We start from the raw sequence: 19744 nt of genomic DNA on the forward strand, positions 1-19744 counted from the left end.
TAAATTCATTTAACAAATGTCATTGAATAATGCATTATTCATAGTCATGGAGCTATACACTAGAGCTCTAAGCTTAGCCCTCTGGTAGAATAATGGTTTTGTAGAATTTGGCTTTTACTGCCTGCTTTTGTCTTCTAGCATTCCACTTCTGTAAATGGAATATCTAGCTTCTGTTGCTATGTATTCAATTTCTTTGATTTTTCTGTTTGTAAGATTATATAATACTCTTCTTTCTCTATATGGACTATTTCCTCACTTACTATAATGCCTACAGTTATATCCATGTTGTAATTATATGGTGTTCTAATTTTTATAACCGAACAAAGGATGTCATGAGTTCCTTGTTAGTTCATCCACAACAACAGATGGTGAAGCTGTTTTGATTTTTTAGCTATTGCAGATAATGAATGCTACCAGGTATACCAGGGTGTGGATATCTTTGTGAAGTGATGATTACATTTCTTTTGTGTATAAAATCAGAAACAGGATGGTTGGATCACAAGGTGCTTTTACTTTGAATTTCCTTCAGCACCTACATTACTGTACCAACTTCTCATCTCATTAGCAATGACCAAGAGACTGCTTTCCCCAAACCCTTACCCTCACCACTCTAATTGGGCCCCTAGCAAGTATAAGGTGATATTTCACCGTGGTTTTAATTTATGTATCCCAGGACTGGAGAGGTGGCTCAGCAGTTAACAGTACTGGCTGTTCTTCAAAAGGACCTGGTTTCAATTCCCAGTATCACCATAGCAGCTTACAACTATCTGTAACTCCAGTTCCAAGGGATCTGGCACCCTTACACAGATAAACATGCAGGCAAGACACAAATGTACATAAAAGTAAGTAAGTCTTTAATTTGTATATCTCTAATAACTAATGATACTACCGTCAGAGAAACGCAGCTACATCTGTTTTGATGAAAATTGTGGTCAGAAAGAAAACATCACTCGTCTCACCACAGGGTGTGTGGACATTTGTTTCCTTGGAAAAGTGTGCTTAGGGTCTCCAGAACTCCCAGAAGCCACTGCAGGCTTCCTCCTTCACTTCGTGCCTTTGTAATTATGTGACAACAGTCTCTGTAAGGTGATAATCATGGAGGAGTAATTGTGTAACTAGTCATGAAAAACTTATTTTTAATAAGCATAGCTCATAATAGAATTAAATAAGGTGAAAGCAGTCAGCCATTACACAGCAGCTGTATTTTTAATTTGGGTGCTGTGATGTGGAGAAAATACAGTTCTTTAATTATAATGCATTTTAATACTTAGTTGCAGGCTAATTATTGAGATATTTATTAATTGTTTACTAGTTATTGAGCTTTTCACTTAATATCATAAGGTCTAATCTAGGAATTAAGAGCACTAAGTGTGATCTATGATTTTTTTAAAACACGGATATGTACTCAAAGTAGAAATTTTTTTTGGTTTTATGAGACAGGGTTTCTCTGTATTGTTTTGGAGACTGTCGGTCCAGCCTGGCCTCGAACTCACAGAGATCCGCCTGCCTCTGCCTCCCAAGTGCTGGGATTAAAGGCGTACGCCACCACCGCCTGGCTCAAAGTAGAAAATTTCAAAAATTCAATACATATATAATGCAAAACTATTTATGATATATACCAAGCAGACATTGGCACTATGAACAGTCTTGGTCTGCAAGAATATATACGTGTGTGTGTGTGTGTGTGTGTGTGTGTGTGTGTGTGTGTGTGTCTGTGTGTCTGTGTGTTTCGATGGTGGTGGCAGCTGTGTGTATTTTAGGAACAGAAAATGTGAAGTGTGTATATGCTATTGACATGAGTGTGTATGTGTAGTGTGGGGGAGGGATAGTAGTTAATTTCTTTTATTATAATTAAAAACACCATGACCATAAGAAATTAAGGAAGTGTTTGTTTTAGCTTACAATTCCAGTTCCTAATAGAGAGAACGAGGTCACAGCAGGAACGCAAGGCTGCCTTGGCAGACAGGGAACAGAGCAATCTTGTTTAATTCACACAAAGAAAGCAAAAAGAGAGAAGTGGGGTAAGGCTAAACTCCTCAAAATCTCTGGCAACCTACTGCAATCTTTTCAAACATTGCCACCACCTGGAGACAACATGTCCAAATACATGAACATATGGGGAACATTTCTACTTCAAGTCACAACAGGGAGAGTTTGTTCTTACCCATCCTTTGCTCTCCTTTTATGTATGAATAAATGTTTTGTTCTGCATATGTCAGGTCTTACTAAATTACACTTATCTCATAAATAATATTGGAGGAAGAATTCTTGTCACATTGATAGAGGTACCATAGCTTTTTTTTCTAAGCCAGGGGTGGACCCTTAGCATCTTCCTCATACCATAGCTTTTATAAACCAGTTCTCAGTAGGCTTTCTCATATGTTATCTGAATTTCAAGTGAAAATTATTATGAACACCATTGTCTAAAAAATTTTCTAATCAATGTAGAGATGCCTCAAAAAATTGAATAGGGGTGTCGGTGAGGGCGTGGGAGGGAGAGGGAACTGGAATTTATATGTAAAATAAGATTATTTCTAAATAAAATAATAATAATAAATAAAATTCTTTAACATGTCTGTGCTTGTAGGAAGTTTCTACAGTAGTAAATTTCCATATTGCTTTTCAAAAGCCGTTAGTGTCAGTAGAGATAACACCATGTACTGTTTCCTTGGGTGGGTGAGGATATCACACTGAAGCAGCAATATAAAAATTACAATATGGTTACAGTCTATTTCTCAATGAATGATTACAATGACTATAAGTAACAAAAAACCACCATGTTTTCTATATGATTAAATATTTTGCATGTTACAGCTGAAAAACATGTTGTCCCAAGAACCCTGCTCAACCTTCTCTTTTCTCAAATTTTAACATGATGCTTCTAGTGGGTTCTCCCTAGTCCCTGAGCTTAAAAATTGAATTTAAAGGTAAATGCTGTAAGATAATCTTTTTGTATGCTGTGAATATGTCTTATTCCCATTGCTTGATAAAGTAGGTGATTTGGCCAGTAGCAAGACAAGCTGAGGGGAGGTAATCCAAGCAGATATACAGGGAAAAGAAGGGTGGAGTCAGAACAGATGCAATGAGCTAAGGAAGCAGCAGAATGTACTAGAGTAGATAAATGTCATAAAGTCACCTGGCAAAATATAGGTTAATAGAAATGGGTTAATCTAAGTTGTAAAGACTAGTTTGTAATAAGCTAGAACAATAGGCCAAATGGGTTGTAGTTAAATTAAGCCATCTGAGTGATTATTTTTAAAAGCAGCTGCAGAACCAAGTGGGACAGAAAGGCCCACAGTCAACTCCTGTAGGATGGTCTTCTGACATGGCCACCAGCAACCATGCCTGATTCTAAGTTATAACACAAAGCCATAATGACACATGAAACTTGTTGCTAGAAAAATAGTCCTGTAGATTAGTAAAGTGGAAGAACCAACTGCATATGAATTCATAAAGCATAGCCAACTGACTTTTGACAGAGTGCCAAAATACATGGAAGAAAAGGTATTCTCTTCAATAAACAGTTCTGGGAAAACCAGATGTCCATAGACAGAGGAACAACTTCTACAGAAAAAAGTAACTCCATATAGGGTGGACAGCTTAACAGACAACACATTCTCTTTGAGTTAAAAGTAAGGAAAAGTTCAAAGTGTAGGCACAGGCAGGGACTCACTAGGTAGGACCCAGTTGCTCAGAAAATAATGGCAATATTGACATTTTTTCCATCTGACAAATGAAACCTCATGAAGTTAAATAAAAAGCTTTACAGCAAAGGAAAAAGTCAATATAGTGAAAAAACAGGTTACAAAATATGAGAAAATGTTTTCTAGATATGCAGAAGATTAATAACTATATTTTACAAAGAACTAAAACACTTAAAGAAACCAAACAGCCCAATCAATAACAGGACTCATAAAAGTGAAGACAGTTCTCAAAAATGAAATACAAATGGCAAATAAACATATAAAAATTCTAATGTCATCATTCTTCAGAGAAATGGGAATTAAAAGTACATTGAGAGTTCATATCACCCCTGCCAAAATGGCAGTCATTAAGAAAAATAATAGCAAAGACTGGAAAGGATGTGGGTGATCAGAAACCCTTATACACTGCTGGTGGGAATGTGAACTAGTTCAGCCACCACAGAAAATAGCATGGTTATTCCTCAAAAACAAAATAGACCTATCATATTACCCTGCTATAAATGGGTATTTACCTGAATGATTCCAAGACAATAGATCTCAAACACATTTCTACATAAAGATTTGTTATACTTCTATTGACAATAGCTAAGCTATGGAACTGAACTAGATGTCTGTCACAGAAATGGATAAAAGAAATGAAAGATGTTTGTATGCACTCTCTCTCTCTCTCTCTCTCTCTCTCTCTCTCTCTCTCTCTCTCTCTCTCTCTCATGAAAGAAATTTTGGGGCCAAATGAATGAAGTTATGTTGTTTGCATGATAATGGATGCAGCTGCTGATAATCATTAAACAAATTAAGTCAGTGAGCTAGTTACTTTTCTATTGCTCTGATAAAACCCAATCAAGGCAACTTAGAGAAGGAACGGTTTATTTGGACTTAAATCCCAGAGGGAAGAGTCCATCACCGTTATGCTGGGAAGCATTGCAGCTGGAGCAGCAGCCTAAGAGTTTACATCACATACTCTTCCAGCAAAGCCACAATTCCTAACTTAGCCAGTGTCACCTACTGAGGACCACTAATATTTAGATGCCTTAGAATTTGTGGACCTCTCATTCAAGCCAGCAAAGTCAGTTTCAGGAAAACAAATACCACATGCCTTCTCTCATTTGTGGCACCTAGATCTTGCAAAACACATAAAGTCATGTGTGTGTATATTCCAAGAAGGACAAGCAAAGCTGTTTGAGGAACAAAGAGGGCTAATGTTCACATTTTAGAGCTAAGATCACTATGACCTCATGCTTCTTTTTCTTGTGGAATAGGTCAATAGGAGGTCAAAAGCACTGTCCGATAAATCATTACCAGTATTTCTCATGTCTGACTTGAATACAGAATTCTGAGTCTTCATTGGAAATATACTAAAGAGGAACCATGCTTATAGATTGGGGAGCATTAGCTTTGTACATGTTTGAAAAAGCCATTATGCAGTACAAGTACGATGCATATGCTAAGAGATAAATTTTGAGGATCAGAGTAAGTTTTACCTAACGCATGAACAGAGATAGGAAAACTTAAGTCACTGTCTACTATCTCAGGACTAGTCAGTGTTAATAGTGACATAGAAATTCACATCAGGATGCTTTCATCATCTTTCAGGTAACACAGAACTCTCCATTCTAACATGATGAGAGAGTGAAACTTAGTCTCAATTGCAGAAAAGCAGTTTCATCATTACCATGCAAGCAGATCACATAGAAGATATCTTCCTTGCCTTCAGAGACTCCTCTCAGAAATACAAAATGTTATAAATGACAATTACTCTCTTGGCTGAGCAATCAGCTTGATGGAAATATGTTTTCCCAGAAGTTGTCTTTGGAGACCTTTTGCTTTTATACTGCAAATCAGTGCTAATTATTTTTGTTTCAAGACTTCTACCTGTCAGAAGATAAAATTTAAAACTTCTTTGTTATATAAAAATGCCTGTCTTTCACAAAGGCAAGAATAGACTTGTTACAAAAGCAAAGCCTACCAAGTAGTATTAGAAATAAAATTGAATGTTGTTCCCTGGCTTCTCGGTTAATGTAACTGAAAAAAGAGTCATGTCTGTGCTAAAGATTGTACATGACTGATTGATGAGAATTTCCTAATCTTGAAGAATTGGAATGCTGCTGGCCCAGAGCCAAATTATCTCAGGCTATCTTTAGTCCTCTTAATAGTTACTCATGTCTTCTAGGACAGACCTAATTTCCCAACGTCCTAATGTAATTTCTAGGGATAACCATGATGGATACATTAACTTAGCAGGTAGCTACCTCCAGCCTCACAAACACTAAGAATGCCATCAATTAGCATCAGAAGACCATAGCTGAGATTTCCCCACTTTTCTGCTACCCACCTACCTGATAGCTCCATCTAGGCATTAGAGAAAATTCTTGAATCATGACTTCATTTTATTTCTATAACTATCAAAGTTGATCAAACCTTACTAAATAGTATTTAAGGGTAACCTGGGCCATGGTTATCTATAGTTGGATCATGAATGGACCACTCTTTCCTCCATCTGGGGTGAGAGCTATTTTGCCTGATGAATCTGGGATGAATGGAATTTCAGTAATGTGTTCAGTGACCAACCTTCAGTTGGTCTACAAGATTTGTGTTTTCATATAAATCTCCATTAATATAGATAAAAATAATCTTATCCATAAAGGAGTTTTAAAGAAAATAACAAATAGCTTTTTATTAACTTTTTAGTTAATTTGGGGTAATAATTCAAAATCTCTATTCTTTGGGGAAGAAAAGCGTTTTTCAACTCTAACATTCTTTTAAGTAGCTACCATGAGTTCAGTTCAATTCAGTTCTCTTTCACCTACACAGCTAAATGTGTCAAGTTGGCTCCTATTTTTGAAAATGTTTACTGCTTTGGATTATAAGAAGAGGAGACTGGGAATGTAGTGCTTTCCTTTTAAATGTTCCCTTTTCCTTCATGCTTTCCAAAAGGGAGCCTGACTCAAGCTCACCTTTCTCTAAATGAAGGGACCCAAGTCCTAGAATATTACTACATCCTTCATTTCTCAAAACAGCAACAAAAACATCAATTTAAAAACACACTACAAAAAATCTATGTGTTATGATAAGCCCTAAGTCAGTCCAGTCCAGTGAAATCAGCTCTCAGCCTCACAGCTAAAACCTAGTAGCCTTTTCTTTACTCCCTTGCTGTCTCCCCTTGGATAAAAGGTTGCTTGTAATTATGCAAAGTTCACAATGGAAATTAGGACAGTAAAGGGATGAATAAAGTAAAACAAAAAATTCGATGCTAGGCCTTGTTCCACAGTAAGTCAGTAGCCATGTTGAATCATCTCTTTCCTTATCACAGCTGGCCACACTTCTTAACTGGGTTAAGGGTGAAGCTAGGAAGATGAGGCAGAAAGTGATCATTTTAGTTTCCCAATATTCAGTCAGTAGAAAAAAGCAAGATCCTGTGGAAATCATATGCTGAGAAACTTAGAGCGGAAGCACAATTGGGTGAGTCTCACTCCGGTGTGGAAAAGCAGACAGCATCTGCAGCAGTCCTAAGACATTGGGAGACAAAAACAAGCTTATCTTAGAGAAGGTTTTAACTAGAGAACAGCAAGTATCATGTAACATCTGTATGACCTAGGGATTGACACCTGAGGATTCCTTACTCCTGTATGGACTCCCTGACAAAACCCCAAGAGCAAAACTGAGGAATCCAGTATGTTAGAGATTGAGGTATAAAACTTACCACCATTTTAGAAATTTGTCCATCAAGACTATATTTTCTCAGTGTTTCTGATACATTCTTAGATCAGCTTCTCAAAAACTTACAGGCCTTAGTAATGACACTTGATACGTATATTAGAGGAACAAGGATAGTCCCTGCCATAACATATGCACTAGCATATATGTAGTGCAAACCAGTCACATGTCTGTCCTGGCCATGTGTCAGAGTCTGTCTGTTAATTCCCTAGAAAAGGACTGAGACTCTTATTGCTGTATTAACTTAGCTTTTCAACATTAAGAGCTGTAGACACAGTGACTTAGTCTTTTCCATAAGTGCTCTGCCCCATTAGAACATGAAGTGTTTATTGAGGAGAGGTTTCCCCATGAACTGAAGTTCCCAGAAGCACACACTAAAAATTTTGGCCTTGTGTTAAAGATTTTACATGGTCAAATGATTGGATTCGGTGCTAATGAAAAGGGAAAGCAATGTAGATCAAAGCCAAATTATCCTGAGCTAATGTTAGTCCCTGTGAAAGCCATTGTTCACCTCTTGTTTGAACTAAGATCTTGGTGACTAACACAATCTAAGATGTGTTCCTAACAAAGTCCCAACTTCTACCAATCCCAAAGTTAAGGATCTTATCAGACAGAATATTAAACCATAGCAAATCTCCCTGATTGGCTGTATACCACCAACCTGAGGTTCCCATGAATGCATCTGATGCATACCGTGATTTGTCACTTTTTTGCTTTGTAGCTAATAAAACCACACAATGTAACAGGGCCCCAGAACGTAGCACAGCTGACAACATATCAGAGGCACCAACCCACCATTCTGACCCAAGAGCTCAGCACTTAATACCACAACACCTGCCAAATCAAGAACAAAGATCCAATCCACTGTAGTACATAGTTTTGGGAAAGTCCCTAGATGTTCTAAACTTGCTTTTTCGCTTCTGTAGCCCTGCTTATTACTAACTTTTCTTGATAATTGAAGTGTGTCTACCAAGATATGTTTTTGTACACAAAAAGCCCAAGATTGGTAAGGATCTTGGGCATGATTTGGGCAAGTTCCCTGTGTAGCCCATTGGCCTGTGAAGAAAGGCTTTCTATTGACAATAAGAGACCATGTGTTCTTTGAAAGAGTTAACTCAAAACAATGGAACAAAGTTCCATAGGGGAACACAGTATTTGAGCAAACTGAATCTGTATCTCCAGATATGATCATACATATTTGGATCCCTAATAAACTAAACTGTCTCTTTTTCTTTATAAGAGGAGAGGGGTGTTGTCAAATTGACAACCCCTTAATACCCTGCAGTGTGTGGGTCGGGCAGAGGCATTCAAAGTGAATCACCCGAGATCTGCTTCTTTGCTAAACATAATTCATTTTTTTCTCCAGCTCCCACCCTCTCCACCCCCATCCCCATCTCTCCAGAAGGTTGCTTTGGGAACAAGAGTAAAGGAGTTGTCATACAACTATGTAGCAGAATTTCCCATTTCCCAATTAATGAGCTATCTTCAAGGATTAAACACTCATAATTATATGTAGAGATGAACTATAAAAGTCATTCAGACAATTAATTTGATCATTTGTAGCCAGGCATGGTGGCACACACCTTTAATCCAGAACATGAGAGACAGAGGCAGGATAATCACTGTGATTCTGAGTCTACACCAACCTGTTCTACACCACGAGTTCCAGGACACCCAGTGCTGTATAATGAGATACTGTATAATAATAAAAAAAGTAAATGTTCACTTGCATTCCTCATTGAAGAACGTAGGAAATAGATATATTACTATTTTGAAGCAAGTAAAATATAATTAAAGTGGTAAAATTATCTTCTATAAATTTGGTAGTGAAGGGTGCATATCCTAACTGCAGATAGGATGGCATGCGATCACACAGTAACAAGAGACTTGAGCTTTCTATTAGATCTTTGTAGGAACTCTAATAATTTATTTGTCCTCTCTGCCACTGTTTGCTCAAATGTAAAGTAATAATAATTGGAGTATTAAAGTAATAGTAAATTAAAGCAATATTAAATAATAGTAACTTCTAGTGAGCAAGTTAAGTATGCTCACTAAGGAATCATAAAATATCAAAACTCTAGATTGGAGTTATTAGTAGAAAATTACATCAAAATATAAATGTCATAACCATGAAGATGTTGCCCATGAATGTAGATAAGCTCTTTTATCTTTAGTAATATTCAATAACTATCTCATCATGGGATCTTCTAAAAGCAGACCCCTGATGAAAGAACTTGAGGACAGGTAGTGAGTTTACCCAAGGGAAGAAGTACAGGGAGTGTTAAACAACATCAAGAAATAGAGTGTACAAGCTGCCTGCTGCTTTAGGCCATTGAGCTAAATCTTTCTAGAGACTCTCCAGAAGCCTACAGAATAGTCCCCAGAATCCACCCTAAGAGAATGGAGAAGGTTCTTTGGGCATGTGGCTTCCTCCCCCAACCTTGGCCTCCAAATGTTTCCTTAGGACTATGCTCAGAGAAGTCTTGGGGTAGAGAAGGCTGACTCTGAGTTTGGCAGGAAAAGCAGTAAAAATGTTTTCACTCTTCAGGAAACTCAGACACCTGACTGAGTGCAGGGGTGGGGGCAATACAGTGTGGCCACTGCTGTAAGGAATTACTAGTGAATCATGACAGCCCTTGGAGAACTCTCTGAGAAAATGAGAACATCCATGTCTTCACCCAACTTTCAGTCTAGAGGGTGAAAGAGAAGAGAGGAAAAGTGGAGAAGATACTGTCATTCTCCCCGCTCCAGGCTCAGGTGCCATGCCCTGTGGGCTTCAGAAAGAAAGGGAATGCATTCCTACTCCAATAATCTTAAATTAAAAACCAGTTTTCGATGAGGGTGGAAGATGCACATAGGTTCAGAGAAAATGCCGGAAGGGGAGGAAGAAGAAATCAATTTGAAGATGAGAACACCATCTGTATTTGTGAGGTAGATGGGAGCCACGGGCTCTTAACTCCCAGGGCTTCAACGCATGTTTGTCATGCATGTTTCTGTAATGTACAGATTCTCATTGATTTACCAGCAACATTGAAATGCTTTATCTACTGGGGAGTCACTGTTTCACAGAGAGATGAAATTAACATCGGAACGTATAGTGACCTTTTGGCAACCACTGCCTCATCAGATGCTGCAGAGCTAGGTAAGTAATTTTATCCAAACCAAAGGAACTTCACTGAGCAATGGAGGCACCCTTTTCTCCTGTACTCTCTGTATTCCACAGTATTAGCCAAGTTCACATACATGTGGGAAACAAAAGGATGCCCTTGAAACTAAGGAAATGGGAATTTCAAGATCTATGAACAACAATGACTTTTTTGCTTTATGAGTTATTATCTCAGCTACTTCATTATAGTGACATAAAGCTGATTAGGATATAGTTTCAACCCTTTTTATCCTTGAAATAAAAATAGAAAGCTCACATGTATAAATGTGCTGCAAAAGCTGTAAACCACCATAATCAAGCCAGTCACTGTCATTTGCCCTGTACGGCTACATCTCAGTGTAACATCTGGTCTCTCGCCTACAGAAGAGCCCATTTGTTTAAATAAAAAGATCAGAAACCTCAAAATACTTGGAATTTTCAACCACAGCAGTGATTGCATCTCACTCCACCCACAGCAGCCCAAGGAGCAGACTGTGTTGTTTAGTGGGTGTCACAGGTGCCCCCAGGGGAAGGGGTGGCTTTACCACCCAAAGCCTGAAACACAGTGCGGTCTTCAGTGCCTGCTCCTGCCGAGGCAGTGTTTCCCTTCACTCCACCGAAAGCATTTGCTGTGTGTTCTTACTCCTTGCAGTTCTCCAGAAACTGATTAGATGCTGCACCAGAATTACACTATTCAGCAAACCATCATATGTGTTTCCAAAATGCATGAGTGTTTGTCTGGTGACTGTGCTAGGAATGGAAGGCAGCCCAGGGTGACGTTGTGTTGATGACATCATAACACATCATAACATCGTTGTGGTATATGTGTGTGAATGAATGTGTGTGAGTCTGTGTGTATGTGTCTGTATGTATATTGTTTATCTGTGTGTGTATGTGGGTACATATGTTTATGTGTGTGTGTCTTTTGTCTGTATGTGTGTGTTTGTGGAGAAAGGTTTTATATATTTAAGCTCAAAAGCACAAAAGAAACAAAAAATTATCATAAAACAGAGTTCTTGTATTATGACACAATGAGCCCACAAGTTTATATTCCCAGGGCTTCACAAATACCCTAAAGTGAGGTAATTTTTTCATTATAATACCTTGTATTTGCACAATGCTTTATAGTTTGCAGGGTGCTTTGATGCATTGCTTCATTTGCTCCCAGCAGAAACTCATATTTAAAACAATAACAAACAGCCTAAGGCCTTCTCAATGGAAACACATGGACACTTAAAGTACCTGATACCTTGGAGATGCATCTCTGCTGCTTTCTAGCCTTCTAAGAAGCACCTGAACTGAACAAGTTCAGTCATTACTACCAAATACTACAGAAGAGTGGACACAACCTCCTGACACAGGACATCTCAGACTTCAATACCTCTTTCATTTACTACAGATGATGGAGACACACTGAGGCAATGATCAGAATACCGTATCCTAGATGGTGAACACTTTTTTCATTCATGTTATGATGTCTAAACATGAACTTTCACACACACACACACACACACACACATACACAAAACAAAAGTAGTGTTGACTGGCCTGGACCTCACTATGTAGACCAGGCTGGCCTCTAACTGCCAAAAATTTGAATGTCTCTGCATCTGCCTGTGGAATACTGAGGATAAACAAGTGTGCCATCATGCCAGCATATTTTGAAGCAATTTTTATTCTTTGAAAATGTCATCATGCATACCATGTACTTGGTCATATATAACCCTACTACCTCTTTCAAATCCCTCACCTCCAGGACACTGCAACTCCAATGAGAAATCCCAACCAGTTAGTGCCAACCATATATGTACATGATTATGTGACTGTCCTTCCCAGTGTTTATCTAATTCCAACTCTCACACATCATTTGCCTCCTGACAGAACCACCATTTATGTGTACTCTCTCCATTTAGACTCAGAAATCTGAAGGGTTTAAAACATTTTAAGCTTATCTGTAATTAATATATAAAATAAAAGCTAGATATAATGTGGAGAACTGTATAATGTTTCAGTACATGCATCCTTCATGTCATATTTAAGTGTGGCTAAACTTAAGATCTTATACATTATTGCTTCTTGATGGCGAAAACCCCTCATTCTAGTGTTCTGAAACATACAGCATATTTGCCATCTATCATCATCATGCCATGCTAGAATATCTTACTCCTCTCTTACTATAATTTCCTACTGTGGGTCCTTTCCCACCTACCCACCACCACTCTTCCTATGGCCGTCTTGTAGTTAGACATCTGATGTCGGAAACCTACTGAGAAAATGATAATCTCTCAGAAGTATTTGTGTTACCCAAGGTGTGTACACTAAAATTAAAAAAAAGGCAATGTAAAGTGATAGGTTACAAACTAGCCCGTTGACAATAGTCACAAAAGGACAGAGGGACACTAGGCACAGTGCCCTTCCTTCCTGACCTTTTGACCCCCTGCCTCTACTGGCTCTAGGAAGCAATTTCTCCTCTGGGGCTGGTGCAGGAAGTGACATTGAAGGGGCTACTAATTAGTTCCAGTTGGTTGCAAGAAGGAACCTATTTACCTTCAGGCATGATGAAATCTTCCATCTTCAAAGCACAGACTCTGTATTACCCTAAATTTCAGAAATCTGTCAGATGTGATGAAAGAAAATATGCATGCACAAACTGATTCTCCATGGCCTCAGTCCCAGGACCAGAGATGACTCTGCATCAACACACACTGTCTATGAGAGTGGTGACTCTGGAATACAACCTTAACATGTTTGTTTACTTGGGTTTTTAAGCTATTAAATAAGTAGTTCTAAGGATGCATTTACTCAGTTGGTTAGGGCTTTCCCTAAGAGGCATTTTTCTAGGCCTTACTCACTCTAGTGCTCATTGCCTGGGGGTTACTGTTAAGTCTCAAACACTGGGACAAATGGCTGAGGTGCCTATTTCTGTCAAAGCAGAGCTGGTCACCATGTTCTCCCAGCATCCCCCGGCCCCAACTTGTCACAGGCTGGCATACCCCATACTCTATGCCAACCAACTCCCAAACCCAGGGGTAGGCAGTCCTTCCCCCAGAGGCTCTCCCCTGTATAATCCAGTCATTTTTCATTCAGTAACCTTGCCTTGCCTTTCTATGCCTCTAGTGACCACACCTAGAGAATATCTTCAATGCATTGCTGTAAGTATAACACGGTGAGACAGTAGCAAAGAGCTTTGTGTATCTCCTGACACAGGACTCATGGTGGGAACTGGCAGCTGCCTTTCATTCAGCTTATCTTCTTGTCCATATGGCTAGGCCTTCCTTGGGAGGAGGGAGATGGAGAATCAGGTATGCTCAGAAATGAGGCAGAAAGAGAAAGACAGAGAGGGAGACAGGTCGGGTCTTGACAGCCCAGCAAGACAACAAAGACAGGAAGACTACCTGGTATGAGACCTGTGGGTTACATAGTAAGATCCTGACACAGACATATAAAACACAACAGCCTCCGGGGCCAATAGAACATGGCAGGTAGGGGCTACACACTGCAGTAATTTGACTTTTAGAACCCTGCAAAAACTAACCAAGCTGATTGCCATCTCCAGATTTCCAGGTTTTATGACCCTGCTTCAAACCTTCCTCCCATCATCCACAGAACATTTGATTCAACTTTTGGAATTTGGACTATATGTTGCAAATGAATCTCATTATAGTTCTACTCTTACCTCCATTTTGAAAAACGGAAGTTTTGTTTTGTTTAAATTCAGTACCCCTAATTCCTTCCAGGGAACAAAAGAGCCTGGGTAAGCATTTTCATTGCTGTAGTTGCTTCATGATGCAGGAGCATCTCCCAGTATCCTCTGAACAGCATGGGGAGCATCAAGCAGCCCATGCATAAGCTCTGAAAGATCAGTAAATGCAGAAAGAACACTGGCTTTGGAACCAAGTTGTCTTGCCATTGGCTTTCAGAATTTCTAATCACCATGTGGTTGTTACTCAAATAATGTGTATTTGTAAAGTATATGTAGTCTCTGAGGAATTAGTGAATCCAATCCCCAAATTCAGATAGCTGGTACTAGGGCGATCCCACTGAAGAAAAGATAAATTCCCTGCTGGGGTCCAGTGGTCCAACTGAAGTATTTCAAAGAGATTTTCTAAGGAAGAATCTGCCTGAGCTTTGGAAGGACTGTCAAGAGCAAGCTTGACAGCATCTTGATACTAAGCAAGCATTTCAATACACTGTGAGATCCAGAGTGAATTGACAAAGGTGGGTGAGTCATGTGAGTTAGTCACATTCTAGATTTTTAAAAATTCACTTGTTCTTTTAGAAACAAAACCCACATTAACTGAAGCTTCAGGATGTATTTCTGCTAGCTGGTGCCAGCAATACTTTAATCACTTACTGCTCATGGACTATAACAACCAGATGTTCAGATTTTAAGGACATCCCACCCACTTCCCAAGCTCCCAGTATGATCCTAATTACCCGCTTGCAGCTACTTGTGTCTTTGCTCCTGGCTGAAAACATTGTAAAAGTGACACCAAGTACTGTGTGAGTAAAATATGTTAGGAACAGCTTGTATTTAATAAGTAGCTAAGAACCAAAGTGGAAATTCCATAGCCAATGTTGGGGAATCATCTTCTCTGCCAAAGACATCTTCTGAGAAACGAGGTGTGGGTTAATGGAAAGAAAGTTATTTTGGAATTAGAACATTGATGATCAATCCCAAACTCAGCCACTTGTTCAGTTTTCAACCTTGTGTAACTACTTATTTCTCTGCAAAAGAAGCATGGTAATATTTTCCTCCTATCACTGCAGACTCAAGAGACAGTAGTGAACAGGAGCACACAGCTGTGCTCAGTAAATACCCACAGTGAAATGTAAAGTGAACAAGAGGATCGTGCTTTTTTCCATACTAAAAAGGATATATTCAGAAGGTGTTTGAGACAAAAATAAAGTCGAAGTTTTATTTCTAACACACAACATTATCAGCTAAACTGGGAGAAATAGCCAGTAGCCCAACACAAAATGAAAATATGAGGCCCCTTATTCAAGAAATAGGAAAGTGGTCGTGTGAGGGGGAGGGGTACTCCAGTGAGAGGGTGCTTGCCTAGGTGGAGTGGGCCCCCAACTGCATACATTGAGTTAGCTGCACATGGCTAATCCCAACACCCAAGAGGCTGGGGCAGGAAGATCAACATGCAAAGGCAGTCCTTTGCTGTAGTGAGCTTGAGGCCAGCCCAGGCAGCAGGATCTTTGTCTTGCAGTGTCTCTACTTTTTCTCTGGCAATGCCTGTGCAGGCAGGTCTCTCTTGACTGACAGTGCTCAAAGCACTATTGATGAATGTGGAATGTCAAGCCAAATGATTGCAGGATACACATTATGTTCAAGTTCTGAATTGTCAGCTACCAATTGTTGATACATAATGGAAACACTAACAAAGCTGAATTGACTAAAGCCACTCAAAATGTTTCTGACCGTAATGCAATTTGGCAAAAAAGTCAATAGTAAAGCAAGAAACAGGAAATCCAAAGGTGTCTAAATCCGAGTAATACAAGTCAGAACATTGCAAAAATCAAAGCAAAGAGCTCAAGAGTTGTAACAGATAATAATGCCCTGAACAAAGGAAACGTGGCGATATCATACTGATAAAACTTTGCACATTTGTTCTTAGGAACAATAAATGCTTGACGATGTCTCACTTAAAAGGTAGGAAAGTTAACACATTAAAGAAAAAGAGATGAGAACAAACTCAATAACAGAAAAACGCTGAAACTAGCAACACAAAATAAGTGGTTAGAAATAGCTAAATATGAAATGGAATAATAATACAATTAATAAATCCCTTGTGAGTGTGATGATTGATAAAAATCAATAAGTTACAGACAATTCAATATTATGACAGAAAATGACCTTAAATCAATAAGCTACAGACAATTCAATATTATAACAGAAAATGACATGTTAGTTTAGGCATTTTGAAAGACAGGAAGCAGAATTAGAACCGCAGTTACTTTAGTGTTTTTGGAAACTCCATACAACTATGTTCTTTATATAATGGATACTTTGCTAAAAATAAAACAGAAATTTCCTTAAAGAATGCATTTGTAACTTAAAATTTTGCACAAATTAAAATCCTGAATACTATGACTTAATTGTACATTATACTAAAATTTTAAGGAAGTATAGTCAACCTTCTATTCAGAAAGCCATAGAAAAAAATTTAGCCCATCATGTACATATTCCCATCCTGACAAAACCACTACAAAAAAGAAAAATTATAGAACAATTGTTCACTCATGAAGAAAGGAGACACTACTAAATAGACTTTTATCAAACTGAATTCAACAATTGGTTTAAAAGCTGATAAAAATCAGATGATAACTTAACCACACAGAAGACCAAGGAAGAGAAGAATTTCAGAAGATAATTCAATGATGTGTGCAATATATATTTTACTGAAGTTGTGATAAAATGCCATGACCAAAAGCAACTTAAGGAAGAAAGGGTTTATTTCAGTTCATATGTTCCATCATGGTGGAGAGGTCATGGAAACAGACAGGGAAAGCAGAGAGACCATATCAGGATGATCACATTCATTTCCATCTGCAGACAGGAAACTGGACGAAGTTATAAATTCTCTAAATTTGTCCTCAGTGACGTACTTCTACAGCAGAGCTCTAACCTCCTAAGGTTCCATAACCTCTCCAAACAGTGCCCCAACTAGTAGCTAAGTATTCAAAGACATGAGCCTATCAGGGACACTTCTTTAAAACAGCACGGTGTGCTGCACAAATTCTAAAGTGTTCCTATAGGTAATAACTAACTTTAAAAGAAAAACTACAAACTTGCTACTTGAAGCTGAGCTGTAGAATGCTTTAAGGGAAGAATAAAATGTGAGTCATCACTACTCATTCCTCAGTTACTGCCATCCACAGACACGAACAAACTAAAACAGCAAAATGCAAGATTGGAAAGAAAAAAATCTCATCATCTATAGATGATATGATGTTGCATATAGAAAGTCTAATAAAGTATCTCAATAAATCACAGCCTTGATGAATATGTTAGCAAGTTAGCAAGATACTGATCAACATATAAAACTAGTGTGTCTATACATTTATAACAACTGGAAAATAAATTATTTTAGCAGCTGCTATTCCAAACGTTTTTAAAATCAATATTTAAGAATAAATTTTACAAGTTTAACCTGTAAATGTTGACTGGTGATGTAGCCCACGAGTGAAGCCCTTGCTTAGGCTATCAAAGCCCTAAATTCCATACTAAGTAATGCAAAGAGAGATTAGGATGGAGCTATATTTTTGAGAAAGTATAGAAGAGGTAACTAAATGATGGCTATATTATGTCTGTAATTTGGAAAATTGAGGAGTTTCAATTCTCTACAAATTGATACATAGACACAAAGCTATCCTAACTGAAAAACCTGCATATATTTTGTAAGAAAATAAAAACATCTCCATGGAAAAGACTTTGGAGAAGACTAGAGAAGGTAAATGCTAACATTGAGAACAGGCAGAGGCACACTGTGATGGCAGAAGGAGAGGAAAGAAACTTTCTCAGAATGGCACTCAGTGGCAGATCTCTACACACACACACACACACACACTGGTCTTGGTAGGTTTTGACACAGAAAAATAATGAATAAAGAGAGATATTTTTACTTAATCAAAATATTAATCTCATATAGATTATAAGCATGATGCTCAAGGCAAAAGCAGCAAACCATCTATAATACAGTTTAGGAATGTCTTCATGGATGACACTGGGTAAAATTTCATCACAGAACACATGAAGTACTAAGTGCAAAGGAAAATGGCTGAAAAATTGGACTTATTAAAATTGAAACACTGATCATCAAACATTAATAAAACAGATGGAAACTATGGAATCAGAGGAGTTATTTCCAACCTATGTAACAAAAAATAATAACACCCCAAATTATGCATAAATAAGAAAAAAGACAGAAACCAAGTAGAAATAAATATGGAATAGGGAGAAAGTACTTCATGAATTATGAAAGTGGATATAATAGCTTTCTAGTTTCAATTCTTTCATGGACTTTTTGTTGTGGTGGTATATAAGTGAATAAATTATGTTACTTACTAAAAGATTAAAATGTAATGGAAAGCTTCTCATCTGTTTGAATGCCAATTCTAACCGTACATACATTTATTAGGTTGTATAGACTTTGGGTCTTATTAATTTTGGTGTGGGATTTTTTATTTGCAATTTTAAAACAAATTTTATTGAAACAATTTTAAAATTAGCATCAGACAGAAACATTTCGTGAAGGATGATGTCCCAATTGCCAATAAGCACAGGAAGTGACTCTTAGTCTTATTAGTCACTAGGAAAGCTAATAACTTCCAGGAAAGATCTCTGTGACATGCAGTACAATGGATGCTTAGAAATCTGTCTAGACTAAGCAGTAATGACGAAATGGGACAGAAAGAACTCTGACTTCCACCTGTACAGTCTCTTTAGAAATGTGTGGTACTATTTTCAAGATTGAAATATGGAAACGATGTATGCTTTAGTCATGAGCATCTCTTAGACACACACCAACACGAACTTGTTCACGGGTACACCAAGAAAAAGATACACGAATTCTTGCCACTGTAATTTATAACAGCTAATAACCAAAATGTCTATCATGAGGATGTGTGTAAAAGTATTGACATGGTCACAATAGCATACTGCCCAGTAACAAAAATGAATCCATGAAACAGTTCTTACGAATACAGCAGGTGACAGAAACTACACCTGAATAAGCACTTCCCCTGTGACACTGGTTAGGTATAACTACAATGCAGACCTATGGTTGCATTGATTTCTAGGGGAAGGAAATTCTGACTTAAGTCAGGAAACAGTCATGCGAAGGAAAGTTTCTCTCCCCTCCAAAATCTCACTCCTGTAAACTCATGCACACAGGAAGTCTCCTTGGTGGCACGTACTTGTAATCTCAGGAGGCTGAGACAGGACCTGAGTTTGAGACCAGAAACAAAATATGAAAACATAATCAAACAATAGCAATGTTATTAGTTTGGGTATAGTTAAATATAATAATAACCAACTCTGGTTAGACACCAAATTTGGTCTCATTAATGGAAGTATGTTAAGCAAACCCAGCCAAAGTTCCTGTGAAGAGTCTAACGCAGATGAGATGGAGTGACACATCCTGTCTCCATTCTCTTCTTCTTATTTGAC

This window comes from Mesocricetus auratus, unplaced genomic scaffold (assembly GCF_017639785.1).
Source record: "Mesocricetus auratus isolate SY011 unplaced genomic scaffold, BCM_Maur_2.0 Super-Scaffold_6730, whole genome shotgun sequence".
NCBI classification, from domain to species: Eukaryota; Metazoa; Chordata; class Mammalia; order Rodentia; family Cricetidae; genus Mesocricetus; species Mesocricetus auratus.